We start from the raw sequence: 25,463 nt of genomic DNA on the forward strand, positions 1-25,463 counted from the left end.
GGTCTGGGGCTGCCCGGGCAGCCTCCCGTTCTCTCTGAGCTCCCACAATCCGCTCCCACGTGGTCTTTCCTTCCGCCCCAGGCAGCAGGCCAGGGGGCCGAGGGGAAGGAGGGCGCCCCACCTTTGCACAGCCAAGGGCAACCCCTGGGCGTGGCTGAGGGGGACTCGAGAGCCACCAGGGCCAGGCCAGAGACGCAGGGATCAGCCTGGGGAAGGGAGGGCTCAGGAGGGCGAGGGCCCGAAAGCTCGCGGCTCTCGCATGGCCGTGGACCTGAGCGGCCGTCAGCGAGGCGTCGATGTTCATGAAGGAACCCCACACGTGTGGCCCGCCGCTCAGAGCCCCCTCCCTCTCCTGCTGCTGACTGTCCTCCGTTCTGAGCTAAGGGGGCGGAGAGCGGTGGAGGGAGAGGGACTTGGTGCTAAAGACCGACTCCTGCAGAGCCACCTCGGGAGTCCCCACCCCTCCTGGCCCGCCTGCCTCTGGGAGTGGGGGCGGCCGCGCAGGGAGCAGAGCCCACAGCGTGGGGCCCGCAGTGACTGTGCAGGGCGAGGGGTGACTGTGCAGGGCGGCTGTGCCTTCTTCTTGTTCTGGCTGCTCTGCGGCACCCGCAGGGGAGGGGGAGCTTGGCAGCTGCATCTTGGGTAAAGGTCTGTGTAGAGCAGGGGCAGGGGCAGGGGCAGGAGCCCTACGCGCGCACTGGTGTTCCGAGTGGCTGTCTTGCTCTGAGTCCGTGTTTTCTTCTAAATTCTCCCATTGGACCACGCCAGGGCTGGTCCTTCTCGAACCCTGCCCACTGTACTGACTGTTGGGAACTCGATCAAAGTTCCTCCTTATCCTCTGCTCACTAGACATCAGGTGTCGGGTCCGAGCCCCTCTGCCTGGGGCTGGATCTGGACGCCGGATCTCAGATAGAGAAGCCTGAGGCTGTGGGTGTGTAAGGGTGAATCCTTATTGTCGAAGCCAGAAGCCATCAGACAGAACAGTCCCACAGCCAAGTCCATGCGGGCAGGCAGGACACCGGCTGGTGAGCATACCTCCACCCCACAAAGCACCATCCATCCCTGTACCCACAGCTCCAGCTGATCAGCTGCACGCTGCCTCCTAGACTCACCGCCTCACGTCATAGCTGCCCCTGAGCTCCGGCTCAGCAGCTTCTCCCGTCTCTCCTGCCCAGCTGCTCACGCTCCATCCCAGCTGCTCCCCAGCAAGCTTCTCCTCACTCCCCCCAGCTGCTCTCTCCAGCAGGCTTCTCCTCACTCCCTCCCAGCTGCTCTCTCCAGCAGACTTCTCCTCACTCCCCCCAGCTGCTCTCTCCAGCAGGCTTCTCCTCACTCCATCCCAGCTGCTCTCTCCAGCAGACTTCTCCTCACTCCCTCCCAGCTGCTCTCTCCAGCAGGCTTCTCCTCACTCCATCCCAGCTGCTCTCTCCAGCAGGCTTCTCCTCACTCCCCCCCCCCCAGCTGCTCTCTCCAGCAGGCTTCTCCTCACTCCCCTGCAGCTGCTCCCTCCAGCAGGCTTCTCCTCAGTCCAGCCGACTAGTGTCCAGTAACCTACTTTTACGCCATTTACACAAAGAAGGCTTCGTGACACCGGTGACACCGGTCATTTGGGTTACTGAAGGGCACAGTGTGCCGTGTGTCCTGGCACCGCTCATGGCATGTTGGCCTGGTTAGGGTTCCCAGGCTCAGAGACGTGGACATCGGTTTAGGCACATGGCAGGCGCGGCCTCTGGCCATTCTGGCATACTAATCACAAAGCCTCTGAGACCCCCCGCCCTGGCTGTCCGGGGACCCGTGTGGCTCCACAGTCTGCATGGCCTGTCTCCTCTGGAGCTGAGTGTGGACCCGCAGCGGCATTTCGGGCAGGGCGCCGGGGGCTCCCCGCTCTCCCACTGGGCAGTCGCATGGCCTGCCCGCAGCTCAAACCACTTTCCTGGCTCCCACAGGGCTGCCCTTCGCCAGGAGGCGGGGCTTTACTGAAAGGGGGTGGAGCCCAGGCCTCAGGCAGCTTACTTAAACGCTGGAGCCACACTGACATGAGAAAGAGGGAAGCCCGCTCTCAGCGACACCAGCGCGCTCACAGACAGCCCACACGCTGCCAGCGCGCAGTCAGGACACGAGACACACTGGTGACCATGACAAAGATAAACAGTGGTGGTGCGTGTCCTGGCCCGGCGGCTCAGTGCTTGGTACGTCGTCCCATATGCCAAAAGGTCCTGGTTTGATTCCTGGTCAGGATCCATACCCAGTTTTGGGTTTGATCCCTGGTTGGGTGCGTACAGGTTTTTAGTGTCTATTTCAAGTTCTAGTTTCAAGTTCAGGACTCACCGTGACACATCTTGTGGGGGAGAAGGAGGGCGAATGGGAGGCAGGGCCCGTGGTATTGGGGTCCCAGAGCTCGGAGTCCTGGCCCCGCCTCCTCTTGCTGCGTGGCCCTCACCTGTGCACCGAGGACCCTGAGGTCTGAGACGCACGCACGTCTCGGATGATTCTGGTCGTGAATGTCCTTCCCAGGCCCCGGGCCTGTGGCAGCCGGCAAGGCAGGGCCGGGAGGGCCTGAGGGTGGGAGCGGCTGAGGCACGCAGCACTCTGCTCTGGGGGCTCCCGGGTGCGTCCCTCCGGGCTCAGCTGGGTTTTGAGGGACATGACTCCCTTCGGGGCCAGAGACCGCGCTCCGCCCGCTGCCAGCCTTCCCACCCGGCTCCCGCTGGGCACACCCAGGCGAGAGGCTCCAGGGAGAACGTTGTTAGGCAACAGCAGCCACAGGGACTCTCGGGCCCACTCCGTCCTGGGCGGGGCTGTGGGTGTGGGAGGGTGTCGGGAGGGAGGGCTGGCCTCATTAGAGGAGAAGGACAGTAATTGGGTGCAGGTGGTTTTTGCTCGCTCGGGGCCAGAGGCCTGTCTCAGCCCCGCTCCTAGCCACGCCGCAGCCTGGCCTTCGGGGCCCAGCCTCCACCACAGTGAGCCCGCCCGCCTGCCCTCCGCCCTGTGGGGCAAACCCAGCCCCTTCCCTGAAGGATGTCAGGCTGGCCAGGCCGCGGACCGGCCGCTCACTTCCTGGAGCGAACCCCTCACATCTGCACAGGCCTCAGGGTTTACAGAGCTGCCCACCGTCTCCATGAACACGCGTGTGCCAGGTGGCACGGCAGTACCTCCCTTTCACAGAGAGGGGGCAGAGTCCCCGAAGAGTCATCTCAGCGGCACAGGGAGCTGCCACGCACCCTCTTGACTCAGTTAGTGCTCTAGTTACTGACCCCTCCCGCTGCCCCCCAGGCTCCCCCAGTTCCGGTCGGAGTGGCGCTGCTCCTTCTGAGCGCCCCCCCCCCCCCGCCTCCCCGAGAGCCCGAGGGGCCCCGGCTGCTCTGTGCACCGGCTGCGGGCTGGCCGCACACGGCTGGATTCGGAGTGGCCAGGCCAAGCCCTCCCCTCCCTGACCCTCTGCCACCCCAGCGCTGGGCACAGCGTGGCCAGACTTTCCAGAGGAGCCCAGGGTGAGGGCTGGGTTGGGCTGAGTTCTCTGAGGGCCCGTCTGCTGCCTCTCCCGCTGGACAGGAAGCTTCCCGGCTCTTCCCTGCCGCTCACCGCTCCCTTCCAAGCTGGTTGTTGGGCACCGGCAGCATCTTGGCTTAGATTGGAGAAGGCAGGGTTCTGAGCCCTCAGACCCACGCTTCCTCTGCCCCGTGTCCGCTGTCTGTCTGTCTGTCCCCTCTGCTTCACGGCAGAGGAGCAGCTCCAGTGTGGGGGAGGAGAGGACAGGGGAGGGAGAGGAAGAGGAGCCGCCACAGAGGCCTCGGGCTCAGCGCAGCGCCACTGCTTTCTTTAAAAGGAAAGGAGCCCTCCTCCGGGAAGGGGCAAAGGCCCGGCGGTGTCAGAACAGCCCTGGCTCTCAGAGCTCCAGCTCGCGGGCCAGCGGCCAGGAGACCCGGCAGGAGCAGGCGGGCTCCGGAGAGGAGGTCAGAAAGGCCGCCCTGGCCGCCCGTCCCAGCTTCCTCCTGCAGGTGCAAGGGCTGCTGGGAGGGAGGAGACAGGGAGGTGGGCGCTGAGAGAGGTGAGGAGCAGCGCAGTGTGGCCTCATTTCTTAAAAAATTATATATTTAAATTGATTCCAGAGAGGGAGGGCAAGGGAGAGAGAAACATCGACAATGAGAATCATGGAGCGGCTGCCTCCTGCACGCCCCACACTGGGGTTTGAGCCCACAAGCCGGGCATGTGACCTGACCGGAATCGAACCGTGACCTCCTGGTTCATAGGTCGACTCTCAACCACCGGGCCACGCCGGCCGGGCCCAGGTGCGACCTCCTTTTAACCTGGAGAGTGTTAGGAAATTCTCAGCTGAGGACCTCTTCGGCTGCCTGAGGGGTCTTTACAGGACCCCCACCCCCACTCCACCCCCACCCCGCTTCAGAGCAGGGCCCCACACTCACCATGCTGGCTGAGATACTGCTTTCTGTTCGGCCTGGAGCTGAGGTCAGCAGCGGGGGTGAGGAGCAGGGCCGGCTGAGGGCCGGCTGGCTGGGACCCCGGCTGGTCAGCAGGTCAGAGCCCCTGCCCCACCCCCCAAAGCTTAGGCAGGAGGAGGCCTAGGTGCCCACATCCCTCCGCTCAGCGAGCTGCCCTCCCAGCTGCTGTCCCGCAGGGAGTGAGGTGGGACTGTGTCTGGAGGAGTGAGGTGGGGACTGGGCGGTGAAGCAGCCCTCAGGTGGAGCTGCCGAACTGGAAAGGTTGTATCTGTAACCTGACACCCATCTGAGCGGCAGGAACAGCACCTGCAGCCACTCCTGGGCTTCAGAGCAGGTGACACACCCCCGTGTCGCAAAGCCTTCCCGCCAAATGGCTTCCACCGACCCACAGGCGTGGCTGCCGGAGACACTAGAGCCGCTCTCCCCGCTGTGAGTTCTCCCTCCTGTGGGGCTGCTGTTCGGGCTGCCCTCTCCTAGGACAGAAACACACCTTGGTGCGAAGCTTTCTGCACAGGGCTCTCCTGCCACATGCCCGCCAGTATCTGCTGTGTGCCTGCAGAATTCCACCATGTGCCCACAGTATTCCCCGTGTGCCCACAGTACCTGCTGTGTGCCCATAGTACCCACCATGTGCCCGCAGTATCCCCTGTGTGCCTGCAGTATCCCCTGTGTGCCTGCAGTATCCCCTGTGTGCCCACAGTACCCGCTGTGTGCCCGCCATATCCCCCGTGTGCCCGCAATATCCCCCATGTACCCGCAGTATCCCCTGTGTGCCCGTAGTACCCACCATGTGCCCACAGAATCCCCCCTTTCCTGCTCAATGTATATATATATAAAAGCCCAGCAACCATATTGGCAGAACGACCAGAATGACCAGAGGATGTGCACTGTGCCAGCCAACCAGCCTGATCTGGGCTCCAATTGGCCCCCAACAGCCTGATATGGAGCGGGACTGGCCTCCAACCACCCATGGCCCCTCCCCCCATCGACGTGGCTGGCTGGACCCCACCTGTGCATGAATTCGTGTACCGGGCCTCTAGTCTATAATAATAAAAGCAAGATATGCTCATCAGACCGGATGTCCTTCTGGACATCCTTCCAGATGAAGCCAGTGCTGCGAGGGAAGCCTGGGTCCTGGGTGCTGGAGGGAAGCTGGTGCCAGAAGCCGGGGGAAGGAAGGCCTACTCTTGCATGAATTTCATGCATCAGGCCTCAGTCATAAGATAAATGTGAATTAAAACCACAATGAGGCATCACCTCATACCTGTCAGAATGACTATCATCAATACATTACCAAACAAGAGTCAACGAGAATGTGGAGAAAAGGGAACCTCGTGCACTGCTGGTGGAAATGCAGATTGGTGCAGCCACTGTGGGAAACAGTATAGAGGTTCCTCAAAAAATAAAAAATGGAACTGCTGTTTGACCCAGCAATTCCATTTCTGGGCATTTGTCCAAAGAAACCCAAAACAGTAATTCAAAAGAATATTCCACCCTTATGTTCACTGCAGCAATAGGTACAGCAGCCAAAATATGGAAGCAGCCCAAATGTCCATCAATAGATGAGTGGGTTAAAGAGCTGTGGTGCATATATACAACAGAATATTACTCAGCCTTAAAAAAGAGTGAACTCTTAGCATTTGCAACAGCACATGCATGGACCTAGAGGGTATTGTACTAACTGGAAAAAAAAATAATTCAGAGAAAGGCAGATACCATGTGATTTCACTTCTATGTGGAATCTAAAGAACACTATGAATGACAAAGAAAGTGGAAACAGACTCATAAATACAGAGAACAGACTGATGCTGCCAGAGGGGAGGAGTGTGGGGACACCCTGTGAAGAAGGTGACAGGATCGAGAAGTCCAGATTGGCGGTTACAGATTAGTCGGGGGTGTAAAGTACAGCATAAGAAATGTAGTTAGTGGTCTATATATATAAAAGCCCAGCCACCAAAATGGTGGAACAACCAGGATGGCCAGAACAACCAGTAGCTATGACATGCACTGCGGCTGCCAACCAGCCTAATCTGGCCCCATCCCCCCCCCCCCCCCCGCAACTCAGGCCGTCCCTGATGGGCCCCTAACACCCTAATTGGGGGTAGGGCTGGCCAGCCAACCATCCACAGCCTCTCCCCCCTGCCAGCCCAGCCCAATGGGCTCCCATCAGGGCAGTCTGGCCAGACCCCACCCATGCACGAATTCATGCACTGGGCCTCTAGTATTGTAAAAGGTAGGTATGGTGCGAAGAAGGTACTGAAAATATTGGGGGAAACACTTTGAAAAGTATATGATTGTCTAAATTACTGTGCAGTAACCCTGAAACTAATACAAAATAACATTGAATATAAACTGCAGTTGATAAAAATGAAAACATAAAATTCTCTCTTTGCCTCTCTTAATATTTAGAATTTAATTATGATGGATCTTGGGGGGTCCTCTATGGCTTCATCTTGGACTCTTGTATGTTTATTTTCTTTGCCCAGTAAGAGAAGTCCTCAGTCATTAATTCAAATATATTTTTAACTCCTTGTTCTACTCCTTCTGGTACCCCTATGGTGCAAGTATTGTAATGCTTGGTGATCTCTCAGAGGTCCCTTAAACTGTCCTCATTTTTCTGAGCTATTTTTCTTTCTGTGTGTTGATTGGGTGTTTTCTACAACCTTGTCTTTCAAATTGTTAATTTGATCCTCTGCTTTATCCAATTGGCTGTTAATTCCTTCTAATGTATTCTCCATTTTCATTTCCATTATTGTATTCTTCATTTCTGATTGGTTCTTTATGTTTTGTGTGTGTGTGTGTGTGTGTGTGTGTGTGTGTGTGTGTGTTGTTGTTGTTGTTGTTGTTGCTATTGCTAATCCTCACCCAAGGATATTTTTTTCCATTTAGAGAGAGTGGAAGGGATGGAGAGAGAGAGAGAGAGAGAGAGAGAGAGAGAGAGAGAGAGAGAGAGAGAGAGAGAGAGAGAGAGAGAGATGTGATAGAGACACATCGATTGGTTGCCTCCTGCACATGCCCTGGCTGGGTCCAGGGATTGAACCTGCAACCCAGATACATGCCCTTGACTGGGAATCCAAGGTGTGCAGGCCAATGCTCTAACCACTGAGAACACTGGCCAGGGCTGTTTGTTTTTTAAACCTTAATTTTTATGTTTTCTGTTTCTTTGCTGACATTCTCACTGAAATAATCTATTCTTCCTCTCAGTTCATTGAGCATCCTTATAGCCAGTGTTTTAAACTCTGTAGGTAGATTGCTTGTCTCCATTTTATTTTGTTCTTTTTCTAGAGTTTTGTCCTGTTTTTCCATTTCGGACATGCTTTTTTGTCTCCTGCCTCCCTGTTTGTTTCTATGTATTGGGTATATCTGCTTTGACTCCTAGTCTTGGCAGAGTGACTCTAAGTAGTGGGTGTCCTGTGGGGCCCAGTAGGGCATTCTTCTTGTTCACCTGAGCTGGGCGTTCCAGGGGTCCCTTGTGTGGGTGGTGTGCTCTCCTGTTGCAGTTGAGCCTGGATTGCTGCTGGCATGGCAGTGGGGGTACTGACCCTCGGGCTGCCTGGCAGTGAGGGCTGGCCGTGTCTATAGGGGACAAGCTGTTATGCAGGGACTGACTCCATGGAGTGGGGGTTGCTTTTTTTTTTTATGGTACTTAAAAAAACAATTTCTTTATTGATTAAGGTATCACATATTTGTCCTCAACCCCCCCTCCCATTCCAATCTCCCACCCCTCCCACTCATGCCCTCACCCCCCCTATTGTCCTTGACCACTGGTTAGGCTCATATGCATGCACATAAGTCCTTTGGTTGATCTCCCCCTTTTATCCCTACCCTCCCTTTGAGGCCCAACAGTCTCCTTATCTCTGGGTCTGTTCTTGTTCATCAGTCTATGTTGTTCACCATTTCCCCTAGATGAGTGAGATCATGTCCTACTGGAAATATACTTAAAAGAATAAAAAATGAGACAAGCAATAATCGTTATGCTGAAAGGCATATGAATCAGTCTGTAGTGAGCTTCTTTCTGGGCCACCAGTTCTTTTGAGACCCAATTTCAATGTCAAACAGTTCCTTATGTGTACATGTCAGCAATGATATTTCAGTTCTGGATGGTGGGCAAATGGTGGTAATGCAGGTCCAACCCTCTCTGGTTTGGTCCTGGGAAACCTGCAGTGATACACAGCTGCTGACTGCTATTATGGTAAGGTGTCATCAGCGACTTCCATCTCTGGACTGCTTCTCTTCTGTCTTTATGGTTGGAGTAGTCCTGTCAATTCTTCTCTGTTGCCAGAATCCACATGGTCCTGGAGTTGTTTTCTGAAAATATACAAATATATTCTCTACCAAAAGTTAAAGGAATATTTTCTATAATTTGACTATGGATCTTTTTTCATTTTTTGCCCAAATGATTTTCCTCTGGCTTATTTTGACACCATGTGTGTTTTTCATGGGTATGTTGCTGATAGCATTACAATTAATTTTCTAAAGTACAAATTTTCTAGATGTAATTTACTTTCAGGATATTTTCCCTTACATGATATTCTTCTACTTTCCCCCTTTTTTGATTTAAATATTAGGAGGCTTTTGAAAATTTTGTAATGTAGTCTTGATAGCTTTTAAATTTTACTTTTTTGCACTATAATATGACTGCTTTAGGTTCATTTCCTGTTGTGAGATTTTATCCTGAGATGAACTACCAATAAAAAATTTTAGTTAACACTTTAGGAATAGCTTTATGTCAAGTGCAATTAGTTTTTCTAGTGGGAATTGCTTTGTCAGGACTCTGGTGCACCCTGCCTCCACTCTTTGGGTGTGCCATTTGTGGAGCTAATTGGGTGATGTTCTGGTGTAGGCTCAAGGCAACCACCAGTATGTGTTGGTTCTGGAGTCTCTTGGGAGGGGCTCTGGTGCAGGTCAAGGTCAGCCACTGCCTGTGCCCAGCCCAGAGCCACTGGAAGGAGCTGCAGAGTGATATGCAGATGGTTGCCACTTGGGTTGGACTCAGAGGCACCTGGGACAGGCTAAGCTGTGAATGGGGGCCACTGCCAATAGTGCCAGGCTTTGGGCCACTTAGCAAGGGGTACAGGGCATGCTGAGTTTGGATGCTGCTTGTTTAGGGTTTGTGAACTTTGAGAGATTTTAGGAAAGTCCATCTGAGCCAGGCCATTTGTGTGGAAGAACTGCTGGAAGAGTTTTGGGCCAGGCGCTTAAGTTGGTTGGGGTGGGGATCTCAGGGACTCATCAGGGTGGGGTGAATGGTATCAGCCAGGCTGATGGAGACCCAGATATGGCGCCTGTCTGTGCATGCCAGCGGGGTGTGGGGAAGACTAGCAAGGGAACGACTTCTGCCAACACTCTGTCTGAGAGAAAGTTGCCCCTTTAGCCCTCATCTTGAAGCCGGTTTTCCCCCGTATGTCCCTGGCACTTTCAAATTGCTGCCCAGCAATGGAGCTCAGAGTGAGTCTGTGAGCAAGTAGTCCATGCAGGGTCCCTTTAAGTGGAACTGCCTGGGATGCCAGAGGTCTCTGTCTCACACTGCCACAATCGCTGCTGGCTTCCTCAGCCAGAAGTTACTGGCACTCCAGGCTGGGGAGCTCGGTGTGGGGCTGGGACCCTCTTCTCCTCAGGAGGGACCTCTACAGCTGAGACACCTCGCCTACATCTTATCTGCCTCTCATGGGTGTGGGACCAGCTTGTTCTGCGTCTGTGCTCCTACCAGTCTTGACATGGCTTCTTCCTTGTATCCTTAGTTGTGGGACTTCTGATCAGCTGGATTTCAGGTGATTCTCAATGTTGGTGGTTCTGCAATTTAGTTGTGATTTTGATGAGGTCACAGGAGGAGGTGAGCACAGTGTCTACCTACTCTGCTGTCTTGACTGGGACTCTCTTCAGTGTTTTCTTATTTATTTATTTTTTAAAATTCAGGTTCTAGCCCCATCTATTGCCAGTTGCGTGGTCGCAGGCAGGATCCTTACTCTTTTTAGTCTCAGTTGCATGTGGGTTTAGGTGGCACCGTCTGCCCCGTGCGGTCGGGAGGATAGGGGAGGGAGTGCTTGCGAGGACTTGGCCCACTGTGCAGAGCACCATGGTGGGGCAGTCCTTACAGCTCCGGGCCTGTGAGAACTTAGAAGGTCCCGCTCGGGTGAGGGCTGGGCTGTCCTGCGGTTGCAGCCGCTCTGGGCTCTCAGGACCGCCCGAGCTCTGCTTGCTGTGCGCTGACCTTGCTCTGCACCGCGTGCCCGGGCAGGGGCTGGGCTGCCACGCTTGTGGGCACCTGCTGTGCCCTCTCCAGGGATGGGCCTGCACACTGATTCCTGAAGAGGAAAAGCAAAGCACCAGGCCAGGCCGGGGCCTGAGCCAGAGGAGGGGCGAGCCAGACAGGGTTTAACAGGACACTCCCAGTCCCTCCGGCCCTGCTGCCTCAGGCGCCCTCTGGAACCTGCGTGACCGGTGACCGGGTGACTGTGACTGGTGACTGGTGACCGGGTGACTGTGACTGGGTGACTGGTGACCGGGTGACTGTGACTGGGTGACTGGTGACCCGGCTTTGACTCTGGAGGGAACTTGGCGGCTGCTTCCTGCTGAGACGGGGCGGCCCCGGGCATCCCGGAAACCAGGGTGGGGAGCGTGAGCAGGTCAGGGCAGAGGGCCAGCCTGCGGCACCAGCAGCACCAGGAAGTCCGCGGGCGTTGGTGCTCCTGTGGCCGCTGAGGGAGAAAGGGCCACTGTCGGCGAATAACCACAGGCAGCTATGGCAGAGCGTTACAGGAACAATGCGCTTCTTCTCATTGGACCTTCGGAGCAACCAGGAAACAGGCTCCGAGAACCGGAGGGACTTGCCCGGGTCACACAGGGCCCAGGGTGCCCCTGGAGCTGACCAGCCGGGCCCATGCGCTGCTCCCCAGGCTGCCTTCCACCACAGCCTGGCCGCCACCCTTCTCGCCCGGAGATGCCTGTACCGGGCCGACCACGTCCCCAATGGCTCGCGCCCGCCTCAGTCTTCAGCACGGGACTCCTTTGGAAGCGGGTCCTGGTAGATGTAACTCGTTAAGAGCAGGTCCCGCTGGGCCTGTGGGCTCTCCATCCACATGACCGGGGAGAAGAGACACAGGCACACATGCGCAGAGAGAAGATGTGAAGACGGGAGGGAGGACCCGGTGGAGTCCGAGGCAGAGGCTGTAGCGATGCTGCCACCAGCCAAGGAGCAGCTGAGCTCCCGGAAGCTGGGGAGGCGAGGAATCCCCCTCTGCCCCCCTCCCCCGGGGAGCAGGGCGCTGCCCATGCCTGCATGTCAGGCTGCTGGCTGCCCGACAACGGAGTTCTGGGGTCTGAGCCGCCCAGGTCACGGCACTCTGCTCCTGCGGCCCAGGAGTGATGGCTGCAGTAACCGAGCTGAGCCTCACCCTTCTCTGCAATTCTTCCAGAGCCCCCTGCCCTTCCCCCTCCTTCCCCCTGCCCCCTCCTCCCTCCTGCCCCTCCCTGCCGCTCCCCCCACCCTGCCCCTCCTGGACAGCTCCGCTCAGAGAGGCTAAGTCCTGGCCGCTGTGCCCACGCAGACGGGGTTTCGGCTCTGGATGGAGATTCTATTTACTGCCGCGCATTCCCTGTGCAGTCCTGCTCTGCCTTTCACTCAGCTACATTGAGCATGCTCCATCTGTGCTTCGGGGTCATGCCTGGGAGGGGGGGAAGGAGGAAAGGAGGGAGAGAGGGAGGGAAGGAAGGAGGGAAGGAGGGAGGGAGGGAGGGAGGGAGGGAGGGAGGAGGGGATGTGGCGCCCAAGAACAGCTTTGCCTTGCAGGCCTCTGAGAGGACCTTAGTCCATCTGCTGGGGGCCGAGGGGTCACGCTGGATCTTGGCCTTGAGCGTCAAGTGCAGGAAGGCAGGTGCCGCCGAGGGAGCGGGTGGAGCAGGGCTATGGGCCTGCTCTCCTGAGACAGAGGGGCTGGGCTTGGGGCTCTGGGTGAGGAAGCCTCTGGAGAGAGGCCTGCTCCTGCCCAGGCCGCCCAAAGGGAAGGTGGTGCAGGGCGGCCTCCGCGGGCTCCCGCACAGGGCAGGGCGCTGCGACAGCACCGAGCAGGCGCGGTGGATGTCTGAGTCATAAGCTTTGTCACTGTCCTGGCAGCCTCTCTATCCTGGGACTTCCTGCTACTGTCCGGGCTGACGTGGGCTGGGAGGTACGAGGCAGGTGAGGGGCCTGGAGATGAGGTGGTGAATTGGAAAGGGCGTGGGTTCAGCTTGAATCTCAGCTTAGTGATCTTCTAGCTAAAACAGTACTTTTCTGTGTGTATAATATTTAAAAAGTATGTTTATTGATTTTAGAGAGGAAGGAATAGAGAGATAGAAACATCATTGGCTGCCTCTCGCACGCCCCCTACTGGCACCACGCCTGTAACCCAGGCATGTGCTCTTGGCCGCAATCGAACCTGGGACCCTTCAATCTGCAGGCTAATGCTCTGTCCATTGAGCCAAACCAGCTAGGGCTAATGTTTTCTTTTTAAAATTTTATCTTTTTATTGAATTTTTTTGGGTGGTGGTTCACAAAATCATATAGATTTCAAGTTTCCACGAAACTTCATCCGCCCAGGGCGTCGTGCGCCCCTCACCCCGTAAACTCTGAAGTGCTCACAGACCCCGCGATGGGCTCCCGGAGATCTCTCCTGCCTCTCCTGTAGCCCCAGAGCAGTGCCGGGCACAGAGGCGCTGAACTGTGGCTGTAAATTTAGCTGGACACACAGAAAGAGGACTCTGACCGCAGAGCGGGGAGCGGGGCTGCAGGCACAGGGGAAGGAGGCCAGGCCTGAAGGGGCGTGGTCCCCAGGGAAGGGCAGGACATAGGAGAGGGCAGGGATGTGTGCACAGAGATCTACGTCTGTCCCTAAGCTTGCCAACCAAGTCTTTTTAAAAAGTGTTTTTATTGATTTCAGAGAGGGAGGGAGAGGGAGAGAGAGAGAATCATCAATGATGAGCCCGAGCCCGCTTGGCTCAGTGGAAAAAGCATCGGCCTGTGGACTGAGGGTTCGGGTTCGATTCCGGTCACGGGCATGCACCTCAGTTGCAGGCTCCATCCCCAGTCCTGGTTGGCACATGTGCGAAGGCAACCAATTGATGTGCTTCTCTCACATTGACATTCCCTCCCTCTGTCTCTCACACTGACATTTCCTCCCTCTGTCTCTCACATTGACATTCCCTCTGTCTCTCACATTGACATTCCCTCCCTTTGTCTCTCACATTGACATTCCCTCCCTCTGTCTCTCACATTGACATTCCCTCCCTCTGTCTCTCACATTGACATTCCCTCCCTCTGTCTCTCACATTGACATTCCCTCCCTCTGTCTCTCACATTGACATTCCCTCCCTCTGTCTCTCACATTGACATTTCCTCCGTCTCTCACATTGACATTCCCTCCCTCTGTCTCTCACATTGACATTCCCTCCGTCTCTCACATTGACATTCCCTCCCTCTGTCTCTCACATTGACATTCCCTCCGTCTCTCACATTGACATTCCCTCCCTCCGTCTCTCACATTGACATTCCCTCCCTCTGTCTCTCACACTGACATTCCCTCCCTCTGTCTCTCACATTGACATTCCCTCCCTCAGTCTCTCACACTGACATTCCCTCCGTCACATTGACATTCCCTCCCTCTGTCTCTCACATTGACATTCCCTCCCTCTGTCTCTCACATTGACATTCCCTCCCTCTGTCTCTCACATTGACATTCCCTCCCTCTGTCTCTCACATTGACATTCCCTCCCTCTGTCTCTCACATTGACATTCCCTCCCTCTGTCTCTCACATTGACATTCCCTCCCTCTGTCTCTCACATTGACATTCCCTCCCTCTGTCTCTCACATTGACATTCCCTCCCTCCGTCTCTCACATTGACATTCCCTCCCTCCGTCACATTGACATTCCCTCCCTCTGTCTCTCACATTGACATTCCCTCCCTCTGTCTCTCACATTGACATTCCCTCCCTCCGTCTCTCACATTGACATTCCCTCCCTCTGTCTCTCACATTGACATTCCCTCCCTCTGTCTCTCACATTGACATTCCCTCCGTCACATTGACATTCCCTCTCTCTGTCTCTCACATTGACATTCCCTCCCTCCGTCTCTCACATTGACATTCCCTCCGTCACATTGACATTCCCTCCCTCTGTCTCTCACATTGACATTTCCCTCCCTCTGTCTCTCACATTGACATTCCCTCCGTCACATTGACATTCCCTCCCTCTGTCTCTCACATTGACATTCCCTCCCTCCGTCTCTCACATTGACATTCCCTCCCTCTGTCTCTCACATTGACATTCCCTCCCTCTGTCTCTCACACTGACATTCCCTCCCTCTGTCTCTCACATTGACATTCCCTCCCTCTGTCTCTCACATTGACATTCCCTCCCTCTGTCTCTCACATTGACATTTCCCTCCCTCTTTCTCTCTCGCTACCTTCCATCCTCTCTAAAAATCAGTGGGAAAATATCCACAGGTGAGAATTAACAAACAAACAAAAAACATCAATGATGAGAGAGAATCATGGGTCAGGGGCCTCCTGCACACCCCACACTGGGGATTGTGAGCGTGCAACCCAGGCACATGCACTGACTGGGAATGGAACTGTGACCCTGGCTCATAGGTTGACGTTCAAACACTGAGCCACACAGGCTGGGCGCAAACTAAGTCTTCATGTTCCCATTTTACAGATGAGGAAACTGAGATAAATGGCAGACCCCACCCAGCAGTGCTTGGCAGGCTAACCCATGTGCGTGGCTGGCACAGGACACCGGGCTGCTGGCTCAGACACTGCTGCCAGAGCCCAGGACGCTGGCCGAGGAGCCGGGATGACTCAGGGCTCTGTGCGGGTGATGGAGCCGACCGGCCATTAACAAATGAGTTCACGGGGGTGACCTGGTGGAGGGAGATGCTTTTAGATGCCGTCCAGGCCCTGCCAGGTCCCGCAGACCATCACTTATTGATGATGCCGGTGCCTCCGCTCTCCGAGTGCACTGGCCGCAGAGGCTGCCTGGCTCGTGGAGGCCCGGCAGGGAGCCGGGAGGGCTGCAGCCACAGCACCGCCGCGTGGCAGAGGCCGCTCCGTCCCCGTCCCCGCTGTCCTCCCAGCAGGCCTCTCCTCCGCCGGAAAGGCTGTCAGAGAGTGGCACTTTGTGAGGGTCAGCCTGGAGGGCTCTCACAGGATAACCCGTCCTCTCCCTGTCCCCAACCCAGAACCAATGTTCTTGAACTTAAAAGCCTCTGGGCCAGACTGCCCTTTGACCCCATCCCCAGCTGTGTGAGAGTCTCATGCATCAGACATGGATGGTGGACTGACACACAGATGGACACCGTGCCTTCCTGGCCTCTGACACTCTTTAATAAGGTAGATGTGGCCCAGACATGGCCCAGACATGGCCCAGACGTGGCCCAGACAGGCATTGGCATGGCCCAGACATGGCCCAGACGTGCCCAGACGTGGCCCAGACATGGCACTGACATGGCACTGACATGGCACTGACATGGCCCAGACGTGGCCCAGACATGGCCCAGACATGGCCCAGACGTGGCCCAGACGTGGCCCAGACATGGCACTGACATGGCCCAGACATGGCCCAGACGTGGCCCAGACAGGCATTGGCATGGCCCAGACATGGCCCAGATGTGGCCCTAACATGGCCCAGACACGCACTGCCGTGCTGGCAATGCTGCGGGAAGAGCCGGCAGGGCTGGAGGTGGGGGGCCTCCTGGAGGAGGCGGCACTGCACTGAGCTTGTGAGGATGAGCAGGACGGGGTCAGGAGAAGTGGGGCCGAGAGGGGAAGAGCCTCTGGGGGCAGACAGGCCCTCTGTGTGGAACCAGCTGTGGATTCCCCGATATTTACCGGGGCCTCCGCGTGCGGCCGGCTGGGCTGGGGGCCGGCCGCGGGGCTCCGGGATGAGGAACCCGGGCCCTGCTCTGGAGGAGCCTCACAGAGCCGGGAGCCTGGGCTGGAAGCCCCTAGACTGGGTGCTCGCGCCCAGCAAGCCTCGTGTGAGGCAGGAGGCACCGCAGCTTCTGCTTCTGCTTCTGTGTATTTAACCGGGAACGAGCTCGGCACTGTCTTCCCACTCGAGTTAAACTCATACGTTGGTGGACTATCATCACTGATGGAAGCTGGCCAGAAAAACTCACAACTATCAGGAGGTTTTGAAATATAGATATAAATCCCTAACGTGAGCAATTTTCTCTAAAGGTCATTGTCCTTCAGGTATTGGCCGATGCTCATTGTAGCTGTGAACATAATTCAGGCATAAATAAGCATACTGTGCTAAGGCGGGCTGTTACCGAGAACGGACAAAGAGCTGTGGCGGTCGCTGCCTAAGCAATGGGGAGCAGTGGCAGTGTGTAACTGGGGACTGTGTTTGTGGTGTGAATTCCGGGAGACTCCCCGCCCAACAGCGGACAGAGTGGTGGGGGCTGGGGTGGAGGGAGTAGCAGGGACTGCGGCAGGAATCCCAGCGGGAGGAGGGTCCTACCCAGGAGGGTACCAGGAGGGCACAGCGGAACTTCACACGTGAATTGGATTTGGTGACTAATTAGATTGGGAAAATGAGGCGGGAGGGTCCAGGGGAGGGCCCAGGGGGAGGGCCCAGGGGGAGGGTCCAGGGGGAGGGCCCAGGGGAGGGCCCAGGGGGAGGGCCCAGGGGGAGGGTCCAGGGGGAGGGCCCAGGGGAGGGTCCAGGGGGAGGGCTCAGGGGGAGGGCCCAGGGGGAGGGCCCAGGGGGAGGGCCCAGGGGAGCGTCCAGGGGGAGGGTCCAGGGTCCAGGGGGAGGGCCCAGGGGAGGGTCCAGGGGAGGGTCCAGGGTCCAGGGAGGGTCTAGGGGAGGGTCCAGGGGAGGGTGCAGGGAGGATCTAGGGGAGGGTCCAGGGGGAGGGTCCAGGGTCCAGGGGGAGGGTCCAGGGGAAGGGTCCAGGGGGAGGGTCCAGGGGAGGGAGGGTCACTGTGGGGGGAGAGAGGGTCACTGTGGGGGACAGGAGGGAGGGTCACGGTCACTCTGCTGGCAGGGCCCTTGGCGGCAGGATCTGGAGAGAAGCCTGGGAGCTGGCCCTGGCTCTGGGCATGGGGCTTGGGCGTGGTCTGACCTGCTGACCTTGGGGAGGACCAGAGGGTCGGTCTGTGCGGCTGGTGGCCCAGGGCCTCACAGTCAGAGGGAGCCCTGTGGGGTGTGGGGAATTGGTGGAACTGTGGCAGGTGCATGCTGATAGCAGTGCTGCTTGCGCCCCACAGCCGCCGGCAGGGGGAGGCCTGAGCCTGGGCTGGTTTCGGGAAGTCAGCTCCGGTGGGAGGGGAGGCAGCTGGGGGCCCAGGCCCAGCGCGGGGTGTGGCTGTCAGTGGCCCTCACATCCCCAGTGATGGAAAGGGGGATCCCTCCTGGGGGGTGGGGGGTGGAAATGGCTGCAGGAGCCGGCTGGGCGGGGAGGGAGGGCAGTGAGGAGCTGAGTATGGGCCTCGCAGAGCCGGAAACTCCCCACCTCCTCCCGCACTGGATCTGACTGCTCCCCGCCGCCTGGCGGCTGATAAGCCTCGGGGAGGTGCCCGGAAGACAGTGGGGTGGGGCCTGGCCACACCAGCCCGGGACCAGTTCCCTGTAACCAGCCATGGGCACGAGGGACCGGACAGGCCGCTGAGCCAACAGGCTGCTCAGGCTCCGGGCTGCGGGATGGGCGTGCGGCCGGGCTGCCCCACCTCCGGGGGTGGCACCACGTCTCCCCTCATGGACAGAGGACAGGCCCAGGTGTCGGGGAGGCAGCGCTCCCCAGGGCACAGCTGGTCTCCTAACCCCTCCCGCGTTGGGGGGGAGGGGGAGAGGCTCAGTGATGAGCAGAGCCCAGGCCCACCTGCAGCCCTCGGCCACCCTGAGGGCGGGCAGGAGTCCTTCCCTGAGGGGTGGCATCAGGCCTCCCAGCTCCAGACGGGCAGGACTCCGGGCTTGGACCAGTGAGGCCACAGAGGGAGGCCTCTGCCGGCCGGGCCTCCCTGCCCCCACCACCCCGCGGAGCCCCAGACCTGCACCCGGGACCCCTGAGGCAGTGGGAGCTGCTTTCTCAGCCCCCTCCTCTCCGGTCCATGGCGGGAGCTGGGCAGCCTGAGTGTCTGCCCAGAACCAGAGGGCGAGGGCACCGCGGGAGGCGGCAACGTGAGGTCTGCGCCGTCCTCAGGGATGCTGGAGGACGCAGTGCCACCGGGTTGGAGCCGGCACCGAGGGCACCTGGAGCTGGCAGGGAGCCGGAGGGGAGAGGGCGGAAGAAGAGGAACCTCTAGGCCCAGCTCCGCTGGGGAGGAGGCTGCGAGTGGAGTGCGCTCCCCATGGAGACCGGAGGCTGGGTGCTGACCCGGGGAGGCGCGGAGGCTCGGCCGTCTCTCCGGGAGCCAGGCCTCTCCCTTAGGCTGCTCGCACCCCACGCCCCCATTCCCCGGGCTGGAGAGCCAGTAGATGCGGCATTGGCTGCAGCAACACGCCACTGAGTGAAGCCCTGACTCACACCTTCCCAAGCCAGCAGGTCTCACTCAGTCCCAGCCCTTCCATCAGCACCCAGTGACCTGCATGAGGCAGCAGGAGGGTCCCCTCAGAGCACGGGGGGAGCACTCACTGGTGGGGGAGGACCTCAGCCTCCTCCTCCTCCTCGCTCTGCAGGGTGGCTGGGAGATGAGAATTGTCTGGGCTCTGGGCGGGGACTCCAGGCAACCATCCCCACCTGGGGGAGAGGCAAGAGAGTGGGTGTGGCTAGAGAGTCCCTGAGCCTGGCACTTGTCCCAGGGCCCTGCTGCCTGTGGTGCCCCAGCCCCTCTCAGTTCCTCCCAGGTGGGCCTTCAGGCTGGTCTGCCGGGCAGGGCAGCCTTCACTTCCCAACAGGCCCAGAGCCCAGCACAGCCTCCTCCTCCCAACCTCCTCCTTCGAACAGGCCCAGAGCCCAGCACAGCCTCCTTCTCACAACAGGCCCAGAGCCCAGGGCGAGGAGATAGAACATGAATCAAATTCTGCACAGCAAGTGCCTCCCTCCACGTTTCCTGCCACAGAGGGTGAGGAGGTCATTGGCATTTTCCAGCTCTGCTGCCCTGGGGGCTCCTGAGGGTCCGTTGGGGTTTACCTGGCAGGGCGGAGACCCTCTCTGTGTCCAGGTCTGGGAGGTGTCATGTGGGCCCCAGTTGAGGCAGAGTGTCAGGGATTCGCTTGCTTTTCCAGGGGATGCAGCAAAGAAATGCAGGGAGAGCCTCGTCCAGAGGCTTGGGGTGGGGGTGTCCAGGGACATAGAGAGAGGAACTGGACTGCCTGGCGTTGAAGCAGGAACTCAGGGGCAGCTTTCTCCTATAAAGGGGTCATTGTTCCTATGCTTAGATCTCTCAAGTACAGAGCTGACTGGCAGCCATATCTGAGTTTCCATCTGCCTGGCTCACACTGTTCCCTCCACCCTGGAGTTTCCTTGAGATCCTGCCCCACCCAAGCTGTTTGCAGCAGCTTTTCCATATGAATGTCCTGTCCTGGCTCAGGCTTCAGACTTGGCTAAAATTTCTCAAACAAACAGCAGCTGACATTAGCATGCCCCATGCCTATCAATAAGAGGCCCAAGACAGCTTGGCATCATCTGGGCACTTCGAAGCCCAACACAAGTAGGAGCCATCTGCAGATCGCCCTGCAGCCCCTGCCAGGTGGCCCAGGTGGTGGCTGACTTTGCACCTCTTGGAAGACCCAAGACCCATTGCAACCAGTGGACAATTTCAGAGCATGCCAGATTACAACTCTACACCCATGAGTGACACACTCAGGGGGCAGACTCAGTGAGCACTAAAGCCCCACTGAAGCAAGTCCTGTTCCACAGGGGCGTCTCCTGCACAGCAGCTCTTTCACTTAGTCACTGCTGGTCCTCTCAGCCAATGGGCCTGGAGGTAACTCCTCCCAGTGACACCAACAGCAATCAAGGCTCAACTACATGAGACTATGCACACAGCCCACACAGGGCGCACCTAGAGTGCCAGCTCAGGTGACTGGGAGACTGAGCCACTGGGCCTACAGGACACCTACTACACAAGGCCACTCTACCAACTCCAGGAGACATAGCAGCTCTACCTCATATACAGAAATAAACACAGGGAGGCAGCCAAAATGGGGAGACAAAGAAATTGTCACAAATGAAAGATCAGAAGAAATCTCCAGAAATAGAACTAAATGAAATGGAAGCAAGCAAACTACTAGATACAGAGCTCAAAACAATGGTTATAAGGATGCTCAAGGATTTTAATGAGAGCGTCAGGTGCGTAGTGAGACTTTTAAGGATCTCATTGAGAATTTCAAAGACATGAAAAAGGACGAGTGAGAAATCAAGCATATACTAACTAAAATAAAGAATGTTTTACAGGGATTCAACAGTAGACTAGAGGATTCTGAGACTTCAGTTCAACGATTTAGAATCTGAGGAAGTAAAAAACACTCAATTAGAAGAGCAAAAAGTATCCAAAAAATATGAAGATAGTATAGGGAGTCTCTGGGACAACTTCAGGTCTACCAACATTCACATTATGGCGAGGCCAGAAGGAGAAGAGAGAGTGCAAGATATTGAAAACCCATTTGAAGAAATAATGGCAGAAAACTTCCCCCACCTGGTGAAAGAAATAGGCTTACAAGCCCAGGATGTGCAGAGTTCCAAACAAGAGGATCCAAAGAGGCCCACACTAAGAACATTATAATTAAAATGCCAAGGACTTGGGGAAAGGGCAGAGGTGGGATGGGAACCTGGTGGAGGGGAGCAATGGAGGGGGAAAAAATGAGGAACATTTGTAATAATACGAACAATAAAGATATATTTAAAAAATAAAATTCAAGGACTAAAGACAAAGAGAGAATTTTAAAAGCAGTCAGAGAAAAGCAGAAAGAGGAAGAAGAGGAAGAAGAGAAATAGAAATAGGAACAATAAAATGGCAATAAATACATATCTAAATGAAATCCAAAAAAATAAATGAATAAGGAATCTAATGAACAAAATAAAGGGATGGATAAGATAGAACCAGAGGCATGGGAATGTGGAACAGACTGAGGAGTCTCGGAGGGAAGGGGGATGGGCGGGGTGTGAGGAGATCATCTGAAAAGCTTACATGCACATGCATTGCCTGTGGACACAGACAGGGCGGTGAAGCCTGGATGGCGCTGAGCTGACAAGCATCTCCTCCCAGCTCCGGACCCCTGGGCGGGGGCTGGTGTGGGGCTGGGACCCCGTGCTCCTCATGACTGCCTCTGAGCCGCATATCCCTCTGGATTACAAATGCCCTCCCCGCACTCCACCCTCTACAGCTGCTCAGTGTGCTTTCTCCGTCACCCCCCGCGGCGTGGACTCCCAGCCAGCGCTAAGGCGGCTCTGGGTGACGGCTGTGCCGTGTGTCAGGTGTAAGTTTTTGCGGTTGTGGGAGGAGTTGAGTACCCGCGGTTACCTACGCCTCCGTCTCGGTTCTCCACCCTTCCGTTTTCATGGCAGATTTGTTCTTTGTCCCCGTTAGTCCTTCTGAACCCCGTTCTGCCTTCTCCTCCAGAAGGCGAGTGTCCATTAGCAGCTCCTCCCGCGTAGCCACCCCTCCTCTCACAGTCTCCCTGGACCCCCTCCTGCTGCCTCGTGGGCTGCGGATGGCGCTCCTTCCCCCCACTGCTCAGCTCCTGAGCCTGGTCCCCGGGCACCCTGATTCTCTGGGAAACGCGGCCTTTCTGTGTTGCTCCTTTCTCCATCCCTCTTCATTGGGATCCACTGACCACCCCAGTGGTCTGGCCCTGCCCTGTGGCCGCGGAGGCCGCCGTGGCCCAGGACCCGTGACCTGTGTGTGACCTGCCAGCGGTGTGCCAGGATTCACCTGTCTTCCAGCGACCTCTGCCTGCTGTCCTCGGCCCGGGCCTTTCCTGTCTCCTCTGCCTGTGCCCCGTCCTCGGGGCCCGCTCGGCGGGCCTCTCTTTTTGGTGCTTATGTTCTTCCCCTGGGCATTGCATCCATTCCCCCTCCTTCTGTGGGACGTCCCAGCTCCACTGTCCGGGGAGCTGGGTGCCAGGTGGGGTCTTCGTGATCATGTGACAGGAGTCCTCATAGCTGCTTCCAGGCCAGGGTTCCAGTTCTTAGGGGAGGTGCAGGTGACCATTTCAGCCACGAGGGGGCGCCCAGGCTCCAGGCACCCTGTCTCAGGTTCTGCTTCCTGGAGGAGCAGGTGTCCAGGATGGGTGTCAGGGGTGTGACTGCAGGTGAGTCTCCAGGACTGAACTCTGACCTTTCAAAACCACTCTGTCATTGTCCCCAGCACTAGGGACATTCATGGATTCAATTGCTCAAGAAGCATTTGCCCAGCGGCTGGGAGGGACCAGCTCTGACAGGAATGCTCTGGGATGCAGAATCAGATAAGCCCACCTCCAGCCTGGGGGGAGGGGCCACAGCCTGAACAGGGAGGCGGACCAGGAGGTCAGGGCTTGAGTCCCCGTCAGGGCATGTACCTGGCTTTCGAGCTCGATCCCTGGTAGGGGGCAGGAGGCAACTGTTCAATGTTTCTCTCTCATCATCAAATCTATCTCCCTCTCCCTTTTCCTCTCTGTCTGAAATCAATTAAAAATATTAAAAAAAAAATGGAGGCAGACCCTCAAAACAAGTTTCCGCTCGGAGTGGTTGTCCTGGCTGTGCTGGGCCAAGGGGAAGGGCTTCCTCCGGGGTGGCTGCTGGGGACGGTGTGTGCCGCCGAGCGTGTGTGGAGGGCACACACGGGGCGAGGGCATGGCAGCCGGTGACCGGCCTGCATGGCCGTGGGAGCTCAAGCCTCTCCCCTCCCCCCTCCTGGGCTGCGGCCCTCCCACCGGTGAGATCTCCTCTGTGCGGGCATAGCTGAGACTCAGCTCTGACTGGCAAGACCAACGGGTGGTCCAAAGCCAGGGTAGATCGGAGGCCTCAGTGGGGGCAAGCGGGGGGAGAGGTGGCCGTCACACCAGCAGCTTTCTCCCCAAAGCAGTGCCGGCAGCTGCGGTAGCAGATGTGGCGTTAGCCCAGCAGGACAGCTGTCACCGCTCACTCACTGCCGGCTGCAGCCCAGCTCGGCAGGACGGGCGATGGGGGGGCAGCCACAGGCCTCTGTGTGAGACGCTCGCCGTCTCAGGCCGCTGCGGAGAGCAGTGGACGTCAGAACAGTCTGCACGGCAGGGGAAGGGTGCTCTATTCTGTGCTGCCAGCCGGCTGCTCCCCCCTCACCTCCCTGACCCTCTCTTGGCCCCGCACAGCACAGACAGGCCAGCTGCTGCCCCTTACCCCCACTGAGGTGCACGGAAGAGCCCTCTCTCCTGCTTCCCCGAACGGCTGGGGTCAGAAGTGGTTGCGTGATTGAGGCCAAGCCCAGCTCTGCTTCCAGAGAAGTCCTTGGAGGAAGCAGGTGGCTGGGAATGAGCCGGGGTCAGCCGGTGAGTTCTCCAGGAGGCACGAGGTGGAGTCCCGAGGAGCCTGGGGAAAAGCAGGCTGTGAGGCAGGAGGACCCCTGGGTGCGCCAAACGGTGCCTGCTCCGTGGCATGCCACTGCCTCCTCCCTCCTCTGCACCCCAAGTCCTGGCGACCCCCGAGGAGAGATCCCAAGAAGAGTGAAGCCTCCCCCTGTCTCCCCTCTTTCCCTCCCTCCCTCCCTCTCTCCCTCCCTCTTTCCCTCTCTCCATCTCTTCCTCCCTCCCTCCCCTCCTTCCCTAGCAGTGGCAGGAGCTGGGGGACAGCTGAGGGTTGGGGGCAGATGGCTGGGTGGGCATGGCTCCTGGCTCACCTGAGCAGACCTGCTGTGCCTGGGCTGTGCCCAATGTAGGGTCCCTGGCTGGCACATGGCACCCCCACCTCTGGGGCCATCTGTGCCTGGGTCAGGGCCTAGGAGGAAGAAGATGCTCTATGATCCCTTTCCGTCAGATGGCAGCTGAGCCTCACAGGCCATTAGGGATGCTCCTCATTAGCTCTTCCCTGATGGAAGATGAGCCTGAAGTTCAGAGTGGCCCCCCAAGGCTGCTCTGCTGGCGTGTGGCAGGGCTGGTGCTCAGGGCAGGCCCCTCTGCAGGCTGCCCGCCTCTTCCCAGGACTCTATAGACTTTACAAAGCCTCCGTCCACAGCGCCTGGGCCCACCCTGTGCCGGGACACCCAACGTGGGTGGTTTGCAGGCCTCAGCCCCTCAGCCTCCAGTCAGGGCTCATGTAGTGAGGATGTACAGTCACCAAGCATCTCCCCTGTGTGAACAGTTTGTAGTGTGCAATCTCATGGTTATCCTACATAATAAAAGGCTAATATGCAAATTGTCCCTTTGGGAGTTTGAACAACCAGAAGTTCGACCACGCGCTATGACGTGCGACAACCAGCAGGGGATGGAGGAAGACCTCGGCTGGCAGCCAGCAGCCAGCAGCCAGAGGAAGGAAGGCCTAGGGACCCTACCTGTGCACCGATTTCATGTACTGAGCCTCTAGTGCATTTATAAATTACTAGAGTCTCAGTGCATGAAATTCACGCACTGGGAAGGGGGTTCTCTCAGCCCAACCTGCACCCTCTCCAATCTGGAACCCCTCAGGGGATGCTCGACTCTGGAATCAGCCTAAACAGGCAGTCGGACATCCCTTTCACAATCTGGGACTGCTGGCTCCCAAATACTTGCCTGCCTGCCTGATTGCCCCTAACTGCTTCTGCCTGCCAGCCTGACCACCCCCTAACCACTCCCCTGCCAGCCTGATTGACACCTAACTGTTCCCCTGCCAGCCTGATTGTCCCCAACTGCCCTCTCCTGACAGCCCGGTCACTCCCAAATGCCCTCCCCTGTATATATTCCCTCTTTATTAGATTAGGTTTTTTCTTTAACATATTGGACAGTGTACCTGCCATGGTCTTGACAAACCAGTAAAAATGTAAATCCAAACTAAAAGTGTCATAAATAAACTCCTTAAACAGGAATTTCATGAGACCTTGGGGAGCTGATATCATGTGGTTGTTTCTTCCTTTCTTCCTTCTCTTTCTTTTT

At 57.4% G+C, this 25,463-nt stretch overlaps 1 long non-coding RNA gene across 1 annotated transcript in view; it reads right to left on the bottom strand.

Moving 5' to 3' along the window:
• LOC311628404 overlaps window positions 1-25,463 on the bottom strand; it is a 446,163-nt gene that overhangs the window by 64,606 nt on the left and 356,094 nt on the right. The gene's annotated exons all lie outside the window — the stretch shown is intronic.

This window comes from Pipistrellus hanaki (genome assembly GCF_964339955.1).
Source record: "Pipistrellus hanaki genome assembly, chromosome: 9".
NCBI lineage: Eukaryota > Metazoa > Chordata > Mammalia > Chiroptera > Vespertilionidae > Pipistrellus > Pipistrellus hanaki.